Source organism: Zingiber officinale, chromosome 4B (assembly GCF_018446385.1).
Source record: "Zingiber officinale cultivar Zhangliang chromosome 4B, Zo_v1.1, whole genome shotgun sequence".
NCBI lineage: Eukaryota > Viridiplantae > Streptophyta > Magnoliopsida > Zingiberales > Zingiberaceae > Zingiber > Zingiber officinale.
The window spans coordinates 3,407,488-3,432,882 of NC_055993.1; the positions used below are offsets into that span (position 1 = coordinate 3,407,488).

Here is a 25,395-nt window from a genome sequence, read left to right on the forward strand (position 1 = left end):
AAAACCCCGCCTACCAGTCGACTGCCAAAACATGCAGTCGACTGCCCTCTGTGGAAATTTGACCGTTACATCCCAACGGCTCGATACCAGTCGATTGCTAAAACTTACAGTCGACTAGTGCAGTCGACTGATCCACACTGACCGAACGAACAGAACCATTCTGTTCGCACCCAGTCGATTGTGCGGTAGATTGCTAAAACATGCAGTCGACTGCTACAGTAGTGCTACAGTAACGCTACCGTAAAATCCTAAAACTAGGATTTTACTCCGAGTACAATCTCTCGTGCACTCGTACCCTCACCCTTATGACTCACTTGATGCTTCTTTGCAGCCTTAATCTCTTGCCTTCAAGCTTACTTTCTTTGGCTCTCGTCCCTCGGATGCATTCAAGCTTATGGCTCGTCCCCAATGCTATTCTTCGTGTATGCCTCGAAGTCGCTTCCCTCGGTCCTTGTCCTCTTTGCCTTGTCTACGGTCCCTCGGATGCTCCATCCTTCACCGGACCCGAAGTCATCAACCTGAGTCACATGTGTATCCTGCAGTCTTGCACAACTCAAGTACGCATATCAAATAATAAGGGTGAACCTAATTTAAACTCTTTGTCCAAACACCAAAACACATGGTCGCACGGACCATTGGGATTGCTCCAACAATAAGTTAAGTATAAGCCTTAGCTTGTTTTGAGAAATAATAATTTTTATCCATAACAACTTTAAGAAGATAGATGAAAAGTTTAGCTTGGAAAAAAAACTTTTAAATAGAGGGAAAAACTTTGATAAACACTTAGCTTTTTAGAACTGATTTTCTTGTAAAACTTTTTAGCTAAGTGAAATTAGAAGATTCATTACATGTGTAAAGAGAAAAAAAATTGTTGAAAAGGATTAAGTTTGAAACATACTTTAGCTAAGAAAAACTATTTTTGACTTTAAAGAGTAACTTAGCTAATTTTGAAAAATTACTTAGTAAATTTTGATAGGCTTTTGAAGAAATACTTAGTAAAGTTTGATAAGATTTTGAAGAAAAACTTAGTTAAATTTGAAAAATAATTTGGCTTTAAAAGATATTGATAAAAGCTTAGTTAAGATACTAAACAGTTTAAATCTTAATTAAAAAAAACTTATTTTTCTGGATAAAAATAATTGAATTTGCTTTAACTTTTCAAAGAGTTTAACTGTTAAATAAAAAAAACTTGGCTTGACTCCACTCACTCCTCCTTAATTAATGCCAAAATAAATCTCTTGGGTCCTAGAGTCCAAGCATGTAATATATAAAAACATAATAGACATTTTATATTTTCCTAATTTTCCATCTCACCTATTTTAGGTTATCAAGCATGTTCAACTTATGAGTGAGTGTGAGATGAAATTATTTTAAATAAGTTTGAGTATGACTTTCAAATGAGTAAAACATTTAAAATTTTGAAAATTGAGTTTAAAATTATAATTTGAACATATAGTTTGAACATTAGTTATGATTTAAAAATTAATAATCATTAGCCTTCTTTTTTTTTTGAAAATAATTATGATAACAAATCAGATTTTGAGATAATTTAAATTGAAAAAAATATATTTAAATGATTTTCAAAGGGATTTTTCAAATTATTTTTAAATGATTTTCAAGAGATTTTTAAAATAATTTTTAAAATGATTTTCAAAAGATTTTTAAAATAATTCTTAAATTGATTTTCAAAAGGATTTTTAAAATAATTCTTAAAATGATTTTCAAAAGGATTTTTAAAATAATTCTTAAAATGATTTTCAAAAGTATTTTTATAATAATTTTTAAATTGATTTTCAAATGATTTTTAAATAATTTTTCAAAAAAAATTTAAATAATTTTTAAAAAGATTTTTAAATAATTTTTCAAATGTTTTTTAAATAATTTTTTAAATTATTTTAAAATATTTTTTCAAAAGATTTTAAGATAATTTTTCAAAAAAAATTTAAATGATTTTAAAATAATTTTATTAGATCTTAATTATTATTATTTTTTATTCTTAGTCATCTCACCCGATCTAAATTTTAAATCAGGGAATCCTATAATTTTGTGAGATGAATTGTGTTTAATTATAGGATTTGGTTTAACTTTGTGTTAGATTCAGGTTTAGCTTTGAGCTCAACAAATAGGCATTCTCTGGATAAACTTCTGGGCTATGATGAGTCACTTGGACATCATTAAAGTAACCATGCCTTCGAGGTTTTCCAAATAGTCCTATCCACTAAACTTAATACAAAACCTTTGTCTAACTGGTTAGAATCTATAAAGGGTAGCTTCGGTTAGTTCCACTTAGCTAAATGCACCAGGTCGAAGCCATATCTTCCTAGACATGCATAGACTAAACTTCCCTAACGTATTATCATCCAAAATTTCACCAGTACTATAGGTCAATTTAAACTTGTTCCATTTCTAATTAGTCCTAATTACCCTGCCGGGTAGCTTGGTTTGGGTTACCCTGCCGGATAGGTTAGTTTTAGAGGTGCCAGGTATTCTGGAGCCTCCTCCTATATTATTGATAATTTTATTTAATTTTATAAATTAGATTTGAGTTATATTCCTTTAATGGTTTATCTTTTTATTTGGATATTTTTCCTATTTGCTCCCCCTAGATCATAGCCTCGATATGGTCTATCAAGGTAATGTACTTGATCCTTGGGAACCCAATATTGACCAGGTCCAACTTGATTAACCAAGTTAGACTTTGGTACCCATGCTTGGACTATCTTACTATTTGGTCTGTTAATAAGCGATAAATAAGACTGATATTTCTTTTTAGCTTTAAATCCAAGTCCGGATCGATTGTATACGACTTTCTATTTTCCAAGAATCAAGTCAAGATTCTTGGAACCCAGTGTAAACCATTCCAATGTAGTCTTCAAATCCTTGACTTGATTTTTCAGGCTGGAATTCTCTTCCTCAAGCTTTTGGACTTGAGGTGAGGTTCCAGTCTGAATAGGGTCAGCCAAGGATTCGGTATTAATCACTTCTTTAAGGGATGTTACCTCCTTTTGACCCGAATGTTGGATTTTGCTAATTTATTTAACAGATAAGAAACTAAAATTTCTAATTTATCTACATTTGTACCGGAAATCAGAGACCTTACAGTGGGTTTGGGTCCTTCGGAAACGGATATGGATCCGTGGCTTCGCTCAGACTCGGTCTCTGATTCGCTCTCGGTTTCGGTCTCGAACTCGGACTCGGTTTCCGCCACAGATGCTAGTACTGGTAGAGCGAGAAAGCTTGTCGGTTCTTCTTCGTCGGAGTTGGATTCGTCTGATGACTCGGACCACGTTGCCTTCAGTGCTTTCTTCGTCTTGCTTATTCCTGCAAATAACGTAACACCTTTCTCGGCCGGAGTAGTATTAGTCTGCTCAAATAATTCATCTCTTAAATTACACTTACTTACTTTCATGTCTAATGTACTCTCGTGTAGCTCGATCAGCTTCAACCATAACTCCTTTGCACTTGAGAAGGGGCTGACGCAGTTCAGCTCTTCATTGGTTAAGCCGCATTGAAGAGTATAGGTTGCTTTAGTATTGGCCTCGACCTTCTTGATTATGTTCGCATCCTAGTTCTCGTAAGGTACCAGTTTGTCGGCGCCGTCAGTTGGTAGTTCAAGGTCGGTTTTGACGATCATCCAGACTTCAAAGTGAGTCTGGAGATACGCCTCCATCCGACCCTTCCAGTATCCGAAATCATCTCCGGAGAAGAGTGGTGGGTGAGCAATGCTAAAACCTTCTTGGAAAGTCATTTTAGATCTAGCACAAGGAAAATGAACAAAAAGAGTGTCCCGGGACTTGATCCTGGATTAGTAGTGCGGAAGAAAAATAAAAATAGTAATTCAGGAATTTCGAGAAAAAAAATAAGAAAATACTAATAAAATAATATTAAAAAAAATATTTAAAAAATATTACCACAAATTTTTGAAAATGTGATATTTCGCTAATACGGTCCCATGGTGAAAAGATGACAGTGAATTTTTCAAAATTAATTTTGGAGGGAAAAAACGAAAAGCGCTACCACAAATTAATTTTTTAAAAAAATGCTCGAACGATAGTTGTACCAATTCAGAACAACTCGGCTCTGATACCAATTGTTGGATTGAGATCGCGCTAGAGGGGGGGTGAATAACGCTCATGACTTTCACGCATTTCGGATTCGTAAAACAGTGAGTAATAAGTAGTGGAAATCTAAAGGAACACAACACAAACACAAGGTATTTACTTGGTTCAGAGCCTGTGGTGACTCCTACTCCAAGGTCCACGCTCGTTGAGCTTTTACGTTGGGTAACAACTATAATTTTGAAAAGGATTACAAATTAAGTACAATCAACAATAGTAAAATATATCGACGACAAACAAGAAATAGTAGATTCAGAGCTCCAGGTCGTCGACGTTAAGTTGTAGCTTCGTCGGAACTTCTTGTTAGCAGCTGGTTGCGTAAGGATTGCTTGGAAGGTGATGCTCCTGCTGCTACCTCGAGACTGCCTTTTATTGGGCGTTGAGGGCGCCTCCAATGCCTCGGACCCAAAATTATATCCCGAGTTGATCACTGCGATAAGCCTTCGCCGCTGCCTCTTATCCGCCTGAGGGTGCCTCCAATGCCCTATGGAGGCGCCTCCAAGAAGCAGTCCAAGGTGCCTCCAAGCTCTATGGAGGCGCCTCCAAGCTCTATGGAGGTGCCTCCAGCTCCTATAAGCAAACAGCTCATCTTTGCACCCGAGGCGCCTCCAAGTTCCATGGAGGCGCCTCGGATACTGTTCATCCGAAGCTTAGCTTGTTCCTTTTGTACCTGCAAGACACGTTAGTCCCAAAACAACAATATACCCTGCAAGACAAAGTTAGAACAGATATAAACATGATAAATCAAGTGATCGACAGTCGTAAGACTGTCCGGGGCTGACTTCACATTTCCGTTCGGAAACCCTATGTCGACCTGGCGCCTACTGTTCCCTCTGTGGGGAACGCGTCCTCACCTAGTCCCCTCAGGAGAGATTACCTGATGTCAATCCGGTCCTCCAGACAGACTGGACTTTCTGCCTAGGGTTACCACCCCTAAGACCTAGGGTTATCACCCCCTAGGGGTTTTCTCCACCTAGGGTTACCACCCCCTAGGACCTAAGGTTACCCCCCTTTAGGATTTTCCTCCACCTGGGGTTACCGCCCCCTAGGACCTAAGATTACCCCCTTTAGGATTTTCCTCCATTTAGGGTTACCACCCCCTAGGACCTAGGGTTACCGCCCCCTAGGGTTTTCCTTCACCTAGGGTTATCACGCCCTAGGACCTAGGGTTACTACCCCTAGGGTTTTCACCTACCTAACCGCAGTTAGGACTTTCCTGAGACCTTATTTAAGCACGTTAGATAACAACGAATCTTAACTTTGAATCCCTTTGCCATTATTAAAACTTAGGTTCGATCGTCGGATGCTTCCTGCACCAACACCATCGTGTCGAATCCGAGTCCATCTCGAAATTCCATTTGAAGTTGAGCTTTTGTTAGAATCTTTGACTTGATGAAATTGCTCAAACTTCTTCACCCTCTAGCCTTGTTGCCCCTTCCGACGATGATTCCGATGAAGAGTGACCTCGCTCTAATACAACTTGTTAGGGTTGTAATGTGCTAGAGGGGGGGGAGTGAATAGCTCGTAGCGCTCGTCGTTGTATGTTGTTTCTTGCTTATTGGTGATGATATGCAGCGGAAAGAACAAGAAACAAAAATACAACGCTAACACAAAGAATTTACTTGGTATCCACCTCAAGAAGAGGTGACTAATCCAAGGATCCACACACACGAGCACTCTCCACTATGACAACACTCCTTTTCGGTCGCAGTCGGAGGTGGAAAAACATCGTACACACTCACGCAACAACAAGAAGAAAATACAAGTAAATCTTACAAGATTTTAGACAATGAACCCTAGCTAGCTTCTCCTTCTTGTTTGAAACGCCTCTTAACCTTGGAAGTGTAAAAACACCTTGCTCCAAGAAACTTCAAGAACGGGCGGTGAGCTCTGGAGAAAACACTGTGTGCGCGTGGAGAATAGAAGTGAAGTTGTGCGCACAAAATCGCTCACCAACGCCTATAACCTGCGCAACGGTCGGATCCCAATCGATTGGGGAGGCTTTGGATCGATCGGTCGATCGATCCAGAGCGCCTCTGTGTTCTCTGGAAATCGCCTGAATCGATCGGGATTGCCCAATCGATTCAAGGTTTATCGCGCGATTTCCAGCGCTCCAATCGAACGCACGATCGATTGGAGGTTCCCAATCGATCGAGTGATCGATTGGGAGGATCTCTGTGCTCACGACTAGGGCTGTAATCGAGTCAAGCCGAGCTCGAGCTCGAGAAAATTGCATAGGCTCGAGCTCGACTCGAGCTTGTGAGATTGGGCTTGAGTTCGAGCTCGAGCTAGCTCGAGCTTGACTTGGAAAAATAAATTAAAAACCTGTCCCAGTGGAGATTTGAACCGTAGACCTCAAATACACCAAATGGCATGCTCTAGCCATAAACTCTTCCTTAACTTATTCATAATTTTAAAAGTAATAATAATTTTAATTATTAAAATATTAAATTAACCTGGCTCGATAAGACTTGACGAGCCCTCGATCCAGTGTTAAATGAGCTCGAGCTCAGCTCGAATGTTAAACGAGTCGACTCGAGCTCGGCTCAAGCTCAGTCAAATTCGAGCTCGAGTCGAGCTTTGACCGAGCCGCTCGCGAGCGGCTCACGAGCGGCTCGGCTCATTTGCACCCCTACTCGTGATGATAGCTCCCAACCGATCACTCGATCGATTGGGCTAAGGCTTCTTTGTGGCACCCATCCAATCGATCAACCGATCGATTGGACTATGATCCAATCGATCGGCTGATCGATTGATTCACTGATGACTTGCCAAATCAAGTCTAAAGACCCTAAAAATCCAACATCCGATCAACCATGACCTGTTGGGACATCATGGCCTAACATTCGGTCACCCTCGACCTGCTAAGACTTCCTCACCAAGCATCTGGTCAATCCCTTTAACTCACTTGAACTTTTTCTTCTCGTGCCAAGTGTCCGATTAATCTTGACCCACTTGGACTTACTGATACCAGGTGTCTGGTCAACCTTCATCCACCTAGTTTTTCACGTGCCTGACTTCATTCACCAGGACTTTAACTTGTGCCTAGCTTCACTCACTAGGACTTCCCATCTGCCTGACTTTACTCACCAGGACTTTCACCTAACTTCACTCACTAGGATTTCCCATCTTCCTGGCTTCACTCACCAGGACTTTCACCTACCTTCACTCACTAGGATTTCCCTTCTGCCTAGCTTCACTTACTAGGTCTTCCCATCTGCCTGGCTTCACTCACCAAGACTTTCATCTAGCTTCACTCATTAGGATTTCCCTTCTGCCTAACTTCACTCACTAGGTCTTCCCATCTGTCTGGCTTCACTCACCAGGACTTTCACCTGTCTGGCTTCATTCACCAGGACTTTCCAGTCAAGTATCCGGTCAATCTTGACCTACTTAACTCTTCTTTATACTCAACTGGTCAACCTTGACCAAAGGGGAATTACACCTGCAATCTCCCCAAACGGACGATTGCATCTGCAATCTCTATACATTGTCAATCTCCATGTATTGTCAAACATCGAAACCTAAACAACAAGACTCAAGCTTGAGCCAACTCAAGCTTAGTCAACCTGGTCAACCTTGACCCAAGGGATATTGCACCAACACGCATCACATGCCTCCCCCTTAAGTCTAGTCGAAGGAGGCTGTAAGTCCGACTGACTGGACAGAAGCAGTCTTGAGCCCAATTGGTTGATCGACTGTGATGCTAGGTGGACTTTGGTCGGTCTGCGGAAGAGTGTCGGTCGGTCCTAGGACTGATCCTTGAAGCCGATCGATGATTCACGCGTCTGTACTTGAGCTTTATCCTTCGATGTCTTCAAACACGTATGATCAACACTGACATCACCAGAATCTCTTGGAAATTCGTGCAGATCACCTCCATTAAGGGTGAGCACGTGCCCATGTCGGTTACAGACGTTCATTAAATGCGGACCAATGGGGAGACGCCGCGTGTCGCTGCCACAGTCGCCACAGGGTCGAAGCGACAGGCTTCGATGTGACGTCTGGCGGTTCACATTCTATGACCTGATCCGTATCTCGGGCTCTACACCCTAGATCCGACGGCTCCACTTGGCCGAGCCACGGATTTATAACCTCGCGCGACCACCATCGTCCTCACCTTCGCGTTGTGCTCAAGCATTGTCGGCGACTTCCTGTGCGATCAGTGCTCCGATGACCTATTCTTCTGCGACAACCTGTTCCCTCCTTCTGTAAGATCTCTTCAACCTTTTTGCTTTCAACCTTTCGTAGTTTCTTTAGCTCTCCGCCACTTTCAGTGTCTATTTTGGGTTTGCCGTCTCCATTTCTTCCCGTCGAACCCCTTGTTTCCTCTTTTTTCGGCAATGGCGAGCTCTTCATCGCCGTCATACCCAGCTCCCGGGCTCTGGTACACTACCATGGAGACCCGGTTTGACGCGGGCGATGCTGAGAGCCTCAAAAACGCCTTCGAGCTCCCCTCTGACCATGAAATCACCCTGGCTTCTTCGTCCGATCGGCCCAATGACCCGTCGATCGACACCATATGCTTATTCCGAGACCAGTTTGTGGTCGGTCTTCGATTTCCTATCCACCCCTTCATCATCGAAGTCTGCAATTACTTTCGTGCTCTCCTTCCGCAGCTCGTACTAAATTCTTTTCGCTTGCTGTGCGGCGGCATTGTACTATTTCGGCTGCACGACATTTCTTTGACCCCTTAAGCCTTCCATTATTTTTACTATCTCAAGCAATCTGAACTAGGAACCTTCCTCTTTCAGTCTTGGGTCGACCTAGTGTTTATGACAAAATGCTAACCTCCAACAAACACTGGAAGGAGTACTTCTTCTTTATGCGACTCCCCGAACGACCTAGCTTCCGAACCCGCTGGCAGGTCGGCCTACCACCCCCACTTGATTTGAAGAAGTACAAGAGCCGCTTGGACTACCTGCATGATTTATATACTCATTAGCCTTTTTGAGCATGTGGTCGTAGTCGTAGGGCGGTTTCTTGATGTGTGACTGAAAGAAGTCTCCCTCGATGAGCTCCTGGGTGAAGGCATTCATCATGGTCTCAGATGAGACCAAGGGGATATCCATAGCTACCTGATTAAATCACTGGATGTATGCTCGGAGAGCTTCTCTTAGTCCTTACTTTAACAAAAATAAGCTGACGTTCGTCTTCTGGTAGTGCTGACTGCTTGCAAAATGATGTAGGAAGACCGTTCGAAAATCCTTGAAGTTTTGTATCGATCCGTCCGGCAGTCTCCTGAACTATCGTTGTGCCTAGCCGGAGAGCGTGGTAAGGAAGACCCGACACTTCAACCCATCTGTGTATTTGTGAAGTGCGACCGCGTTGTCGAACTTACCCAAATGATCGTCTGGATCGGTCAACCCGTTGTACTCTCCAATAGCCAATGGAGCGTAGTGTCTCGGCAGAGGGTCCTGTAGTATCGCTTCGGAGAACTGACAATTGTCCCGTTCGAGGGATCTGTCGCCTTAAGGTGCCTTGCCCTTTCGGGCGTCCCGAATGGGCGCTTCATCTGAAGAGGATCTCCACTCTTGATTCGCTTCCGTGATTTCCGAGGGCGTCTGGAACAAAGCCTGGTGGAACGATATCGGGGAGGGCGGTGCCTCTCTATGGGTGTCGGTTAACCCTCTGTGTTGTCCCCAATTGGAGAGCTGTTCCGGTCGGTCCTCCTGCGCCGCTCGACCTCCTGACGTTGATGTGGCACGTTGCGCCAGCTGATCAACCAACGCCTTTTGCTGCTGCTGCTCGACTATTTTGGTCGCTCAAGCTTGCACGAGCATATCAAGTTCTTCTTGAGTGAGCGTCACGGTGTAAAGTCGTCCAGCTTCTTCTATTTTCTTGGCTCGGATGCAGGTGCGTTTCCACAGGCGCCGCCAAATTTGATCCTATCTGAGAGTCGAGGCGATGAATGCTGTGGGACGTGGCGCTCCTGCTTACTGTTGGTGGACTCCGAGTCAGAGAGACCTGCAATCATAGCAGTGTCAGTGCCGAGCCAGGGACGAGTTCCCCAGCGATGACCCTCCGACGCTTAAGTCAGTCACCGACGATGTAGAAGAAGCGAGGAAACAAAGTAGCAGAGTAATAGTAGCTACAATAAAGATTATGTATACCTCTGTCAAAGTTTAGAGCCCTTTATATAGGTCTCCGGGGAAGCGCGTGCATACTCCTCGAGGCGTGCACGCTTCTCAAAGCTTCTCCTGAAAAGATATGTCAGGAAAGCGTCTCTGGCACCATATCTCAATGACCCGAACATATCTCTGACATGACAGTGGAAGCTTCCGCCATACGATCCTCTGTCTGTCCATGCCGCCAACCATGCCGTCTGTCGGTGGCACGAATTCCACGAGGATATCTGCTGATCCTCCTTTTGTCTGTTAGTGGGCCGAGCGGGATAGCCGCTCGACCAGTCCTTAGCCGTTCGGGTGGTCTAGCCCTTTGGCCGAGCGGAGTGGCCACTCGGCCAACATTCCACTATCAGAGCTCTGTTATCGTGCTGCGATCCTTTTTCACTGGTTCCGAAGTTCGATGTAAGTCCGCGCGAGCTGGTCGCTCGATGTATGTCTTGTTTTGAGCGTCGGAAACTGAGTGTCTGGCAGAGCTGTGATGATATCTGATTGGTACTTCTTTGTCTTGGTCGGGCTTGTCTGTTGTCCGATCGACCAACGACACAAGGACATTGATCGTCTAAACTTTGACTTCCATCGTGGTCACCTTATCATCGGATCACTCTAGAATAAGTTCAACGTCGAAATCATGATTTAGAAATTAAACTAACCCAACTAAAAATCCCATTTCTTAATTTAATTTATTTTATTTTATTTAGAATATGTGAAGAATATGTTCCATTAACGTCCACTCAAAATTCAATTAGGAAAAATGCTATGCTCAAGGAAAAAAATTCAAGGAAAAGCTCAAGGATAGACACATAAAATAATGGGACCCACAAAAAGTGAAATGATGAGTCATGACTTTATGTGTCTATCTTGAATTTTTCCTTAAATTTTTTTCTTTGAATATATCATTGCTCTTCAATTAGTCAACATTTACATTAATAGGTGAATTAATGTTTTTTAAATTATCTTTTTGGCCGTCTAATTTATGTGGCTTTAGACCACCTTTCTCTCTCGAATAAACTCAATGACGAAATCATGATTTAGAAATTAAACTAACTCAAATCAAAATCCCATTTTTTTCTATTTATTTTATTTTATTTTATTTAGAATATTTGAACTATCTGTTTAAATAAGGTTCGCTTAAAATTCAATTAGTCAGCATTTGCATTAATAGATAAATTAATTTTTTTAATTATCTTTTTGGACCTTATTTTATGTAGAAATTAATAGGTAAAAAAAATAATATAAATATTTTAAATAATCTTACTATAAAAGTAATAGATTTATTAGAAAAATTAAATAAGATATATAATCATAATAATTATAAATAGAATAATATAATAAATTTAGAAATATTATTTTTTATATTTGATTGACGTTGTTATACCAAATATAATAAATTCTAATAGAGTGAAATCAATTAAAATTTATTTACATTATTATCATTCATTTATATATCTGACTTTTAGCTGATGCCTTCACAAATCACAACGGCACCAATTGAAGCAATGGCTACCGCCAGCATCGACTCCTACCTTTTGGGCGGCGCCGCCCTCTTGCTCGCCCTCCACCTCCTCCTCCGCCGGTGGATCCTCCGCAAGCCCCGGTCACGCCTCCCGCTGCCGCCGGGGCCTCGCGGCGTTCCCGTGCTCGGCGCCCTCCCCCTCGTCGGCGCAAGCGCGCACTCGAACCTCGCCCGGCTCGCCGCCCGCTACGGCCCCATCATGTCGCTCCGCCTCGGCTCCCACCTCTGCGTCGTCGCCTCCGACGCCTCCTCCGCCCGCGCCTTCCTCAAGACCGCCGACGCGCAGTTCGCCCACCGCCCCGACCCCATCAGCGCCCGCGACGTCAGCTACCAGCGCCAGAACCTGGTCATGTCCGACGCCACCCCGACGTGAAAGCACATGCGCAAGCTGTGCAGCCTCCACCTGCTCGGAGGCAAGGCCCTCGCCGACTGGGCCCCCACTCGCCGCGCCGAGTACCGCCGCCTCGTCGACGCCCTCCGCCGCCTCCACGACGCCGGCCAGCCCGTCCCCATCTTCGACCTGCTCATCTGCACCCTCGCCAACGTGGTGGGGACCATCGTCATCGGCGGAAGGGTCTTCGACAACCACGGCGACGAGTCCAACAAGTTCAAGGACATGCTCTCCGACTTGCTCACCGGCGGCGCGCAGTTCAACGTCGGCGACTTTTTCCCCTCGATTGCGTGGATGGACCTTCAGGTACCGATCTACCGATCGATAACAATCCATGGGATCGCACTAAATAGCATTGAAATTGTATCGCCAATCAAAAATCCACTCCACGATCATCCGTAGGGTATTCAAGCGAAGATGCTCGGCGTGCACAAGAGATTTGATGCTCTATTGACGAGGTTGTTCGAGGAGCACCAAAGAACAAGGGGGAGTCGCCGTGGCGCCCCCGACTTCGTCGACAAAGTGATGGCCAACAAGGTGTCGGAGGACGGCGCCACCATCTCCGACGTCAACGTCCGAGCCCTCATTTGTGTAAGTTTTCTTCGTACGAGAAGAAGAGAATAATTTTAAAGAAGGCTAAATATTAAAATAGTTTTTTTTTTTTTTTTCGAAATCACTGTCACTTGGTAACGGCGATAATTTTATGGCTGCGTACGTTCGTTCATACATTGCCGTTTATTTTTTTGAGAGATAATGTTGATGAAAATTGACATGACCACGGGAGGGGAGATGACGTGTCAAATAAAATAAGTTTTCATCGTAATGGAGGGAAGGCTAGATCCACTTATTCAGAACATTTTGGATAATCCTGTTCATTCATTGATCTATCTGTTCATCCAACCAATGAATGAAAGGAGCTTTTTATTAACGTTTTATCACAGTGGAAAAGAGCTTGCTTTTATTTTTATTTTTAAATTATTATTTTTATAATATAATAATATGTTTTTGGGGAAAAAAATAAAAGGAGGGATTTGTTTTTTTTTTTATATAATGAAAAAACAGAATTAGATTTTTTAATTTTGGTGTAATATTTTGTACCGTGCAGGACCTGTTCACTGCGGGCACTGACACATCATCGGTCGTGGTGGAATGGACCCTCGCGGAGATGCTGAAGAATCCGTCGATCCTCCGCCGCCTGCAGGCCGAGACGGAGGAGGTAGTGGGGCGCGACCGCCTGCTCGAGGAGTCCGACATCCCCAATCTGCCGTACCTTCAGGCGGTGTGCAAGGAGGGGCTGCGCCTGCACCCGTCGACGCCGCTGATGCTGCCCCACTTCAGCCACGAGGACTCCGAGGTGGCCGGCTTCTTCATCCCCAAGCACACGCGGCTGCTGGTCAACGTGTGGGCCATCGGCCGCGACCCCGCCGTGTGGGAGAACCCGCTGGCCTTCGACCCCGACCGATTCCTCCCAGGCGGGAAGGGAGAGCGGTACGATCCTCTGGGAAGCGACGGCAACTTCGGGTTCATCCCCTTCGGGGCGGGCCGTCGGTCGTGCGTCGGCAAGCTGGTTGGGATGCTGTACGTGCAGTGCCTGGTGGGCACGCTGGCGCACGCCTTCGACTGGGAGCTTCCGGAGGGGGAGGAGGAGATCGACATGGAGGCAAAGCCGGGGCTGGCGCTCCCCAAGGCCGTGCCGCTCAAGGCCTTCGCCCGCCCGCGCTTGTCGCCGGCGGCGTATGTTTGAACACTGAATGGAATTCCGACGACCGTTAATTCCTCGGCATAATGTATAATAATAGTAAAGAGAAATGATATTCATCAAGAATTTTCATCTAGAAAATTCATCTAGATAGATACATAAATGATGGACTCAAAAAAACTAAAATGATGGGTCTTATCTTTATGTGTCTATCTAGATGAATTTTCTAGATGAAAATTCTAGACGAGCATCACAGCTCAATAATAAAATATAATATATATATATATTCAAGAATGACATGATTAACTGTTTAAGATTCGCTAGATATTTATTTTTATTGTTCCCGAAGTTTAAGGTTGTGGGTCTTGTTAGTCTTGTTACGTTCCGTTGTTCAAAGGGAGGAATGCTGTTGTTAGATTGATAATAATGGTGCTAAACCAAATATTAGTTTGTTATCCGTATTTTATATAGAAGTAATCTTAATAAAATTCATGTGAATGATTTTTATTATCATGTATAATCTTTTAAATGGAATTAAAACACTACAAAATTAATATTTGATATAAAATTTTCATTCAAGCCGGGTAAAAAATCATATACAACAAAATAAATTTTAATAATATAGTAAAAATATTTTTTTTTTCATTTTGTTTTTATTCTGTCCGAGAGTCGAGGCGATGGATGCTGAGATACATGGCGCTCTTGTTGACTGTACGTGGACTTCGAGCTAGAGGGACCTGCAACCATAACAACGTTAGTGCCGAGCCAGGGAGAGGTTCATTGACGATGGCCCTCTGATGCTCAAGTCAGTCACCGGCGGTGTGGAAGCAAGAAAGCGGAGCAATAGAGTAACAGTGTGGCTATAGTAAAAGTTAGCATACCTCCGTTGATGCTTGGGACCCTTTATATAGGGCTCCGAGGACGCGCATGCACGCTCCTCGAGGCGTGCACACTTCTCAAAGCTTTCCCTGAAAAGACATGTCAGGAAAGTGTCTCTGACACCATACCTTAATGTCCCGAGCATATCTCTGACATGACAGTAGAAGCTTCCATCGTACGATCCACTGCCTAACCATGCCGACGACCATGCAGTCTGTCGGCGGCACGGGTTCCCAGAAGAATATCACAGATCCTCCTTTTGTCCGTTATTGGGTCGAGCGAGTGAACCGTTCGCCTAACCATCAGCCATCTGAACGCTATCACTTTCAGATCGAGTGAGATGGCTGCTCGGCCCACTCTCCACTGTCCCGAGCTCCACTTTGAATGTAATCTGCTTGTTCGTGGCTCCGCTTCCTAGTTTTGAGGTTGGGTATGCGCCCGGGCGGGCTGGCCGCTCGGCGTGTGCCTCATCGACACACTTTTCTGAGCGTCAGAAGCTCGGTATGTGGCCGAACTATAATGATGTTGGATCGGTATGTGGCCGAGCTATGGTGATGTGGTTAGGAATGGTTACCTAGACTAAAATTGATTTAAAAATGCTGAAATTAAGCTTTCCCAGCCAAAGTTAGTATTCCCAATCGATTGGGGTTGGGTCTCAATCAATTTAAACTCGTTCAATCGATCCACAGATCGATTCAGATGTTGTGAATCGATCAGAGAATCGATCCAGCGAGCTTCTGCTCGCGAGAAAACCCCTCTCAATCGATCACTCGATCGATTGAGGCAGATTGAAGCACTGAAAAACTGAAATTTAATTTCAGTGAATTTCAAAAACTCCCCAAAAATTTTACAAAATTCTAAAAATCATGAAAATTATTGTAGACATTATTTAGGGTACATATTATCATGGAAAAATAATTTTCTATGAAAATACTTCCTATTTTCAAGGATCGACACAAACTTGAAAACTTGTAAAAACTTCAATGTTTTCTTCTAGTTTGTGTCTAACTTTTCAATGATGATTACTATCAAAATATAGCATTCATCAAGGTTTTCCAAAATCATTTTAAAATGATTTTCAAACCAATATCCTACCATGTTCTTTGGGCTCAATGCACATGACTTGTACATTAGCTTTTTCAATGATTGGAAAACACATAACTATGCGTTTTGATGAACTTAAAACTCAAAAGAATGCACTAAATCAACATCTTGAGTTTTGTTCATCATCCTAACATCTCACTTGTATCTAATGTTGGTGCAATATCCCTCAGGTCAAAGTTGACCTGGTTGACCAAGCCTGAGTCTTGGTTTGAGTTTCGATGTGTGACAATACAAGACTTCGATGATATGGACAATGCAGGTGCAGTGGTTCATTTGGGGAGATTATTTGAAGCAATTCCCCTCTGATCAGGGTCTGATCAGGTTGGTTGAAGAAGAGTCAAGTAGGTTAAGGTTGACCGGATACTTGACTAGGAAAGTCCTAACTGGGATGTTAGGCAGAAGGGAAATCCTGGTGAGTGAAGTCAGGTGAAAGACCTAGTGAGTGAAGCTAGGCAGGTTGAAAGTCCTGGTGAGTGAAGCCAGGCAGAGGAAAATCCTAGTGAGTGAAGCTAGGTGAAAGACCTGGTGAGTGAAGCCAGGCAGAAGAGAAGTCCTGTGAGTGAAGCTAGGCAGAATGGAAGTCCTGGTGAGTGAAGCCAGGCACGGGGGAAAATCCAGATGGGTCAAGGTTGACCAGACATCAGGTGAAAGTCCAAGTAGGTCAAGGGAGTGACTGGATACTTGGCATGATGAAGGAAAGTCCAAGTAGGTCAAAGGAATTGACCGGATACTTGGCAAGAGGAGAAAAGTCCAAGTGGGTCAAAGGGATTGACCAGACACTTGGTGAGAGAGTCCTAGCAGGTCAAGGGTGACCGGATGCTAGGTTTTATGTACCAACAAGTCATGGTTGACTGGATGTTGGTTTAGGGGGCTTTGGACTTGTTTTTGGGCAAAAACCAAGATCTGGATTGATCAGCCGATTGATCCAGCAGATCTGGATCGATCAGCCGATTGATCCAAGAAATCGAGATCGATCCAGCAGATCTGGATCGATCGGCCGATCGATTGGATCATGCCCGATCGATCGGGTGAGTCCCCACGAACAGAACACCTTTGGATCGATCCAAAGGTCCCAATCGATCAGTGGATCGATTGGGAGATGCTGTTTGTGCGCGATAAGCCCTGGATCGATCAGTCGATCGATCCAGGCTATTCCAGAGAGCACAGAGGCGCTCTGGATTGATAGGTTGATCGATCCAAAACCTCCCCGATCGATTGGGAGCAATCCAATCGATCGGGATCCGACCGTTGGCGTTGATAAAGGCTGCAGGCGCTCGATTCCTTCGGGACAAGCCTCGACATTCATCTCAGATCTTCACCAGCGACTCCACACTTCTTCTCCACTCTACTGCCAGTTCTTGAAGGGTTCTTGGAGCAAGTTTTTCTAGGATCCAAGATCAAGAGGCGGGCTACAACAAGAAGTTAGGGTTAGGGTTTTCACTGCATATCTTGTAAGCGTTTGCTTGTATTTCGTTTCCCTTTCCTTCTTCTTGTATTAAGAGTGTTGTAGGGCTTCTCCGCATTTGGTAGTAACCATAAAGGAGTGTTTTTCATAGTGGAGGGTGTGTGAGTGTGTGGATCCTTGGATTAGTCACCTCTTATGAGGTGGATACCAAGTAAATTCTTAGTGTTAGCATTGAGTGTTGTTTTCTTGTATATTTCCGTTGCATCTTTGAAGAAACAAGCAACGCCAAGCACACGAAGCACGCGACGAGCTATTCACCCCCCCCTCTAGCTACTTTTCGGTCCCAACAAGTGGTATCAGAGCGAGATCGCTCTTCACCGGAATCATCGTCGGAAGGGGCAAACAAAACAAGCAAAGCTAGAGGGTGAAGAAGTTGGAGCAAATTCATCAAAGTCAAAGAATTCAAGAAGCTCAACTTCAAGATGCAATTCCAAGATGGACTTGGATTTGACACAAGGGTGGCTCCACCATACACATCTACTATTTTCGATCTTTGGAAATCAAGGATCGAAAACTTCTTAATGGTGGAGATAGAGCAATGGTTTGCTCTAATGGAAGGCTTCGAGTCTCCAAGAAATTCAAAGGGCAAAGTCCTCAAGAAAAGCAATTGGAGCCAAGAGAAAATCCAAAGATGTGAGGCCAATGACAAAGTGACCAAGCTTTTGGTCAATCTATTGCCTAGCCACATTCTTGGAAAAATTGGAGAGGTCAAGGATGCCAAGGAGCTTTGGAGCAAATTGATATCAATTCATGAGATCCCCTCCACTGTACCGAATCAAGAGGAATCCAAAGAGGGCGACTCATTGGAGCAAGACCAAGAGGAGGATTCCGAAGTTGAGAGATGCTCAACTTCTGAAGAAGAAGAAGTCCAAGAAGAAGCTTCATCTTCGAGGGAATGCAATGAAGGGAACAAGGAGGGAACATACTCCTTGTTCCATGTACAAGATGATGAAGCCTCCACCTCTAGGATTGAGGGGGAGCAATCCTTGGTGACGCCGGATCAAGAAGAAGGAGAAGCTTCTACATTCGGGTCAAGAGAAGAAGAGGAGGAAGAGGCTTCCACCTCCACAAGTCAAACAAAATCAAATCGTGGAGTATCAGCCTCGGATCAAGAGGAAGCCTCTACTTCCAAGTCAAATGGAGGAGCAAGTGTCGTCCCTACACAATTTAGGTGTATTTAATTCATTAGTTAAAACATGTTTAGTGGTGTTATCTACCAGAACCTGGAGTGTAGATACAGATGCCATTAATCATGTCTGCAATTTATTGCAGGGTTCCAGGAAACCCGATAACTAAATGAAAATAAAAACACCGTCCACATGGGCACTACTGCAAAAGTAGCAGCTGTTGCAGTGGGAGAGGTTTATTCTTTAATAGGAATAAAATATGGATTATTAAAAATTGTCTTTACATACTAAGTTTAGAAAGAACCTAATTTCAGTTTCTAAACTATTATAGAATAGATATTGTGTCTATTTTGATAACAAAGCTGTTATCAAGAAAAATAGAGAAGTTATCTATTCTGGTATGTTGGTTGACAATTTATAATCCAATAACTCCCACGATGCAATAAATGAAAATTATAACACATCTTCTAACTTTAAGAGAAAGCAACCTTCGGAAATGAACCAATTATATCTTTGACATCTAAGGCTAGGTTATATTAACTTGAGTATGATTCATTGGTAGCTGATGAACTTTTGAGTTCATTGGTAGTGGAAATCTTTCCAACCTACGAATCTTACTTGGAAGGAATAATAACCAAGAAGCTTTTAAGTCTAAGGGGTATGAAGCCAAAGATATGGTGGAATTGTTTCATTCTAATTTGTGTGATCCTATGACTATCCAGACAAGAGGTAGTATCGAATATTTCATCTATTTTATAGACAACTATTCAAGATACAAATACATTTACTTAATGTGTCACAAGACTAAGTGCTTTGATTAGTTCAAAGAGTACAAGGCTGATGCGGAGAAATGTCAAAGTAAAAGTATCAAGATACTACGGTGAGATCGTAGTGGCAAGTACCTCTTGGGAGAATTTAGGAGTCACTTATCAGAAGTAGGGATTCAATCCCAACTAACTGCACTTGGTACACCCCAACAAAATGGTGTAGAAAAAGGAAGGTATAGGACTCTTATAGAAATAAGTAGATTGATGATGAGTTATTACCAAATTCATTTTAAGGATATACTCTGGAAACGGAAGTGAATATAGTACCTTCCAAAAGTCAGAACTCTCTACTCATATAGAATTGCTGAATAAGCGTAAGCCTATTTTGAAGCATATTCGGATTCGGGTAGTCCAGCACATATGCTGAAGAGAGATAATGATAAGTTGGACAGGAATTCACTTGTTTGTGGGTTATCCTAGAGAAATGAAAGTAGGATTATAGTCTTAAAAATCAGAAGGTCATTGTTAGCATCAATGATCGATTTTTAGAAAATGACTATGTAATAAATCACGTGCCCATAAGTAAATTTTGTAGGACCGTTAGATTCGATAGAGGGGGGGTGAATATCGATTCGAAAAAGACGAGTATAAATGCAGCGGAAAAATAAAATAGACACAAATGTTTTTACTTCGTTCGGAGCCTGTGACGACTCCTACTCGAAGGCCCGTGGTCCTTGACCACTTTCGTTGGGCAATCACTAACAAGTCGAAATATAATTACAGAATGAGTACAGGAAATGCTAATGACAATAAGGCAATACCGACAAAGAAAATTAAATAAAAACCGGAGGAGCACTTTTGTCGGAGCGTTGTTGACGTCGCACTTGAACGTCGGCGGCAAGACTAGCGAGAAGAGTTCTCGTGAAAGTTGATTTAAGCCCACGGGCTTCTTTTATATATTAAGGCGCTGGATTCCTTCGAGTGACGAATCGCTCAAACCAAGATGCTCCACGTGGACGACTTGGCTGGATAGGCGCCGGATCCTTCCGGCGCCGGATCCTCCGCGCTGACCGCCTTGTTCCGAAAACTCCTTTCCGCAAAACAAAGTTAGTCCGAGGCAAATGTATATCCTGTAAAATTGTCACAGTTAAGGTTCAACAGATAATTAAAAGAGTATGACTTAGATTCCGTCTTTCTGAGACCGGAATCTAGTCACGATCTCGACTTAGATATCCGAAATGGATCTAAGCCGGATCGACGCCTAATGTTCCCTTCCCGGGAACGCGTCCTCGCAGTCACTCCCCTCCAGTGACTTACCTTACTTACCTGTCAGACGTCCGGTCAGCCCTTCGACCCGTCTGGACTTCTCTCAGCCCATCGACCCGTCTGGACTTCTCGCTAGCTATCCGGTCAGCCCGTCGACCTAGCTGGACTTCTCGCCAAGCGTCCGGTCAGCCCGTCGACCCGCTTGGACTTCTCGCCAGCTATCCGGTCAGCCCGTCGACCTAGCTGGACTTTTCCTGCACACTTGATCAAAGTGTCAGACAACAACACAACTAACTTAACCTATTTGTCATTCATCAAAACCTGGGTTAGACCGTTAGTGCTACCCGCACCAACAAATTTGTTCTTAAGGAAATAATAAAGGACATGTCTAAACTAGTACCAACTGTACAAGATGAAATATCACAAGAAACTGCAACACGTATTACAAATGATACACAATTGCAGAAAGTGTCTCGTCGTAGTGGGAGTGTTGTTAAGCAACCTAAAAAGATTCATGTTTTGGGAGAGTTTTTGGACTCGATCCCTGGAGGACATGAACCTGATCTCCGGACATATGACGAAGCACTCCAAGAGTAATGAATAATAGAATTAGAATATATGTATTCTAATAAAATATGGAAGCTTGTAGAACCACCAAATGGTGTAAAAGCCTTTGGGTATAAAAAGGTCTATAATAGGAAAAGAGGGATAGACAGGAAGGTAGAAACTTTCAAAGCAAGGCTTGATGAAAAAGGAAACTTTTTCATTGGTAGTCATGCTTAAATCTATCTGGATTCTTTTATCTATTTGGCAAGTGGATGTCAAGACAGCATTCCTTAATGGAAGTCTTGAAGAAAGCATCCATATAAAGCAACCAGAAGGGTTCATTGCAAAGGGCTAAGAGCATCTTGTGTGCAAGCTCAATCAGTCTATGGACTGAGACAAAGCTTCAAAGGTCTTGGAACATCCGGTTTATCAAAGTTATCCAGACCTATGGATTTATTTAGTAACCGGATAAGTCTTGTGTATAGAAAAGGTGTGATGGAAACGTGGTGGTATTTCTTGTACTATACGTAGATTACATTTTTGATAGTTGGAAACAATATCAAGGTGTTATCGGAAGTAAGGGTATGGTTGTCCAAGCAATTCGTTATAAAGGACTTAAGAAAATAAGCACATATTCTTGGGAACAAGGTTCGCAAGAAAAGAATGTTGTGCTTATCTCAAGCTTTATATAACAAGCTCGTTTTAGCATGCAAAACTCCAAGAAAGGTTTTCTACTTTTTAAGCATGGATGTCTCTATCTAAAGAGATGTCTTCGATGACATCAAAGGAGATTGAGGACATGTAGGCAGTTCTTTATGCTTCGAAAGTTAGACAGCCTAATGTATGCTATACACAAGATCAGAAATCTGTTTTGCCAAGGGCATAGTTAACAGATATCAAAGTAACCCTAGACAAGGACATTGGACTGCAGTAAAGCATATATTAAAGTACCTTAGAGGCACTAGAGATTATATGCTAGCTTACAAGGCAGTTAATTTGGTCCCTGTGGGTTGCACGAATTTTGACTTCCAATCAGATAGGGACAATAATAAGTCAACCTCGGGGTTTTGTGTTTACTTTAGGAGGAAAAGTCATAACTATGGAAGAGTGATAAGCATAGGTGTTTTTCTGGACTCCACCATAGAAGCTGAGTATATGGCAAGCCTCTGAGGTAGCCATAAAAGCTAAATGACTCAATAACCTCAAGATGGACTTAGATATGATTTCTGGTTTGTCCAAAGATTATTACAATTCATTGTAATAATAGTGGTGCAGTAGCAAACTCGAAGAAACCATAAGTCTATAAGGCAAGTAAACGCAATAGAGCGCAAGTACCACCCAATACGAGAAATCGTATAAACGAGAAGAAGTTGTTGCTGCCTAGATTGCATCAAGTGATAACCTAGAAGATTCTTTCACTAAAGCCCTTAAGGCAAGAGCTTTTGATGGGCATGTTGAAGGGTTGGGAATCAGATGTTCTCTAGTGGGATTGGTGCGGTAGTTCAATAATAGTTCTCTAGTGGAATGAATTATTATTGATAAAATTAAGTTGTGTGTTCGGGGCGAACACGAGATGCTTAATTTTATCGGGAGACCAAAACCAATTCCTCCTCTCGGTCCCTATCGTAGCCTCTTAATTATAGAGTACTATACCCACCTATATCTACCTTCTTACCCATCCCATAGGGGTCGGCCAAGCTAGCTTGGAGACCAAGCTAGGGCCGGCCAAAGTTTGGTTCATGGGTGCTTCAAGGTGGCCGACTCTAGCTTGGGTTCAAGCTTGGAGTGGCCGGCCCAAATTAAAATAAAAGGATTTTTATTTTTTAAAAAAATTTTCTTATGTGGATAACATGATTTAAAAGAGAGTTTAAAAATTTTAATCTTTCCTTTTATAAGATTCTACAAAAGATTAAGAGAAGAGCTAAATCTCTTTCCTTATTTGTAGATTAAAAGGTTGATTTTAATTTTGGTAAAAACTTTCCTTTTTAATCATGTTCATGATTTAAAAGAAAGTTTAAAAATTAAAAATTCTCTTTTATTAGTTTCTACAAAAAATTAAGAAAAGCTTTGATATCTTTCCTTATTTGTAGATTGAAAAGAGATTTTAATTTTTAGAGATAACTTTCTTTTTTGGAAAATTATCCACATGTTTAAAAGAAAGATTTAAATTTATAAAATTTCCTTTTAATTAACCAATCATGAAGGGATAAAAATTATTGAAAATTTTTATAAATTTTCGGAAGCAAATAAGGAAGTTTTAATTAGTGTTTAAAATTTTATTTGCTTGGAGATTTGTATATGGCTGGCCATTGTAAATTGAGAAGAGAAAAATTATTTTTAATTAAATAAATATTTCCTTTTCATGGCAAAAGAATTAAGGAAGTTTTTTATTTAAATTTCCTTATTTGCCAAGACTAAGGATTATAAAAGAGGGGGTAGAGGTGCCTTCATGGGTGAACAACTCTATTATTTTTCTCCCTCTTTTCTTCCTTGGTGTGGCCGACCCTTCCCTTCTCTTCTCTTCCTCCTTGTGGCCGAACCTCTCTTCCTCCTTGGAGATCAAGTGGTGGCCGGATTTTAGCTTGGAGAAGAAGGAGAGAAAGCTTACATCCCTTGGAGCTTGGTTGGTGGAAAAAGATCTTCATCTTTTGGAAGCATTGTGCTTGGCCGAAACTTGAAGAAAGGAGAAGAAGGTGCTTTGGTGGTTTCTCATCTCAGAAGATCATTGCCCACACAACGTCCGAGGTTAGAAGAGGAATACGGTAAAAGATCAAGAGGTCTTTCTAAAAGGTATAACTAGTATTTTTCCTTTCCGCATCATACTAGTTATTTTAGGAAATAATACTAAATACAAGAGGCATACGATTCTAGTATTTCGAATTTGTTTTCGATGTTGTGTTCTTTTTGTTTTTTCTTTTCCTTGTGATTTGATTGTTCTTTTCGGTTGACCTAAAGTTATTTAAGGAAATTAAATATTAACTTTTCCTTAAAAAGCTTTGTCTAGTCGGTGGTGGTTGTTCTCATATCCAAGAAGGTCATGTGCCTCGCCACGTCAGTACTGGGAGCCAATTTTGGAAACTAATATTTAATGAAATTAATAACCTAGGTGATTTGGATCAAATGTGTTAAGTTCCGCAGGAGATCCAAGTCAAAAACTAAAAGAACAAATAGATTAAACTTTGGATCAAACATGTTAAGTTCCGCAGACGATCCAAGTTTAATTTAAAAGAACACATGGTAGCTAGGAAAAGGTTCAGACCTTTGTACAAAATTTTGTACAGTGGAACCATTAGGTTTTCCGAGTAGCAACCAACACCTGGCTGCAGCCGACCGCGTGGATCCTCAGCTGCCTTGCGTGTGCCTTTCTGGCTCTATTGGAATCTCCGCCGGTCAGGCCTCCGGCGATGATGTTGATCTCGCCCCGAGATACGTTGCCCCTATTTTCCTCCTCCCGAGCGGAAGGTCAAGGTCGTTCGTGTGATGCCCGATGGTGAGCTCTGGGCTGCTGACGATGATGCTGCTCGGGGGATCTCCTTTCTATCCTTTGAACGGGGTTCCGTTGTCGATGTTGCCGGTCTGGTGAAGGCGATCGGCGTCGGTAGCTCCTTGGCGCGGGATGAGCAACGGGGGGAGGCTCCGACAGTCGCGGGTGTTGTGAGTAGCTGACTGATGGAGTGAACAAAACATCGGGGTCCATACCTTCCCTGTGGGCTTGGGCCGATTAGCCGCGACTTGCTGGACGACGTGCGACCGAGTGTGTTGATGAGGACGGGTGGCTTCGGCTCGCGGTCCTCTGGGGGGCTGGTGACTGATGGACTGCTTCCGTTCGGCGGAAGCTGGTTGGTCACTCAGGGCTTCTTTTCTTCTTGCTGCCTGGGCTTCCTCCACGTTGATGTATTCGTTGGCCTTATGCAGCATGTGGTCGTAGTCCCGATGAGGCTTCCGGATAAGCGAGCGGAAGAAGTCACCGTCCACGAGCCCTTACATGAACGCGTTCATCATTGTTTCCGAGGTAACCGTTGGAATGTCTATGACTACCTGGTTGAAGCGTTGGATGTACGCTCGGCGCGGCTCCCTCGCGCCTTGCTTGATGGCAAACATATTGACGCTTGTCTTCTGGTGGCGCCTGCTGCTTGCAAAATGATGGAGGAACGCCGTTCGGAATTCCTTGAAACTTGTGATGGATCCGTCCGGCAGTCTCCGAAACCATCGATGCGCCGATCCCGACAGCGTGGTGAGGAACACCCGGCACTTCACACCATTTGTGTATTGATGCAGAGTGGCAGTGCTGTCGAACTTACCCAGGTGGTCGTCTGGGTCGGTTGTCCCGTTGTACTCCCGGATCGCAGGGGGCACATAATGCTTTGGCAGCGGATCGCGAAGAAAGGCGTC

At 43.0% G+C, this 25,395-nt stretch overlaps 1 pseudogene; it reads left to right on the plus strand.

The window, feature by feature from the left end:
- The first annotated feature begins 11,734 nt into the window (after window positions 1–11,734).
- Window positions 11,735–13,946, plus strand: LOC121977322 (annotated as a pseudogene).
- The last annotated feature ends 11,449 nt before the right edge of the window (window positions 13,947–25,395 follow it).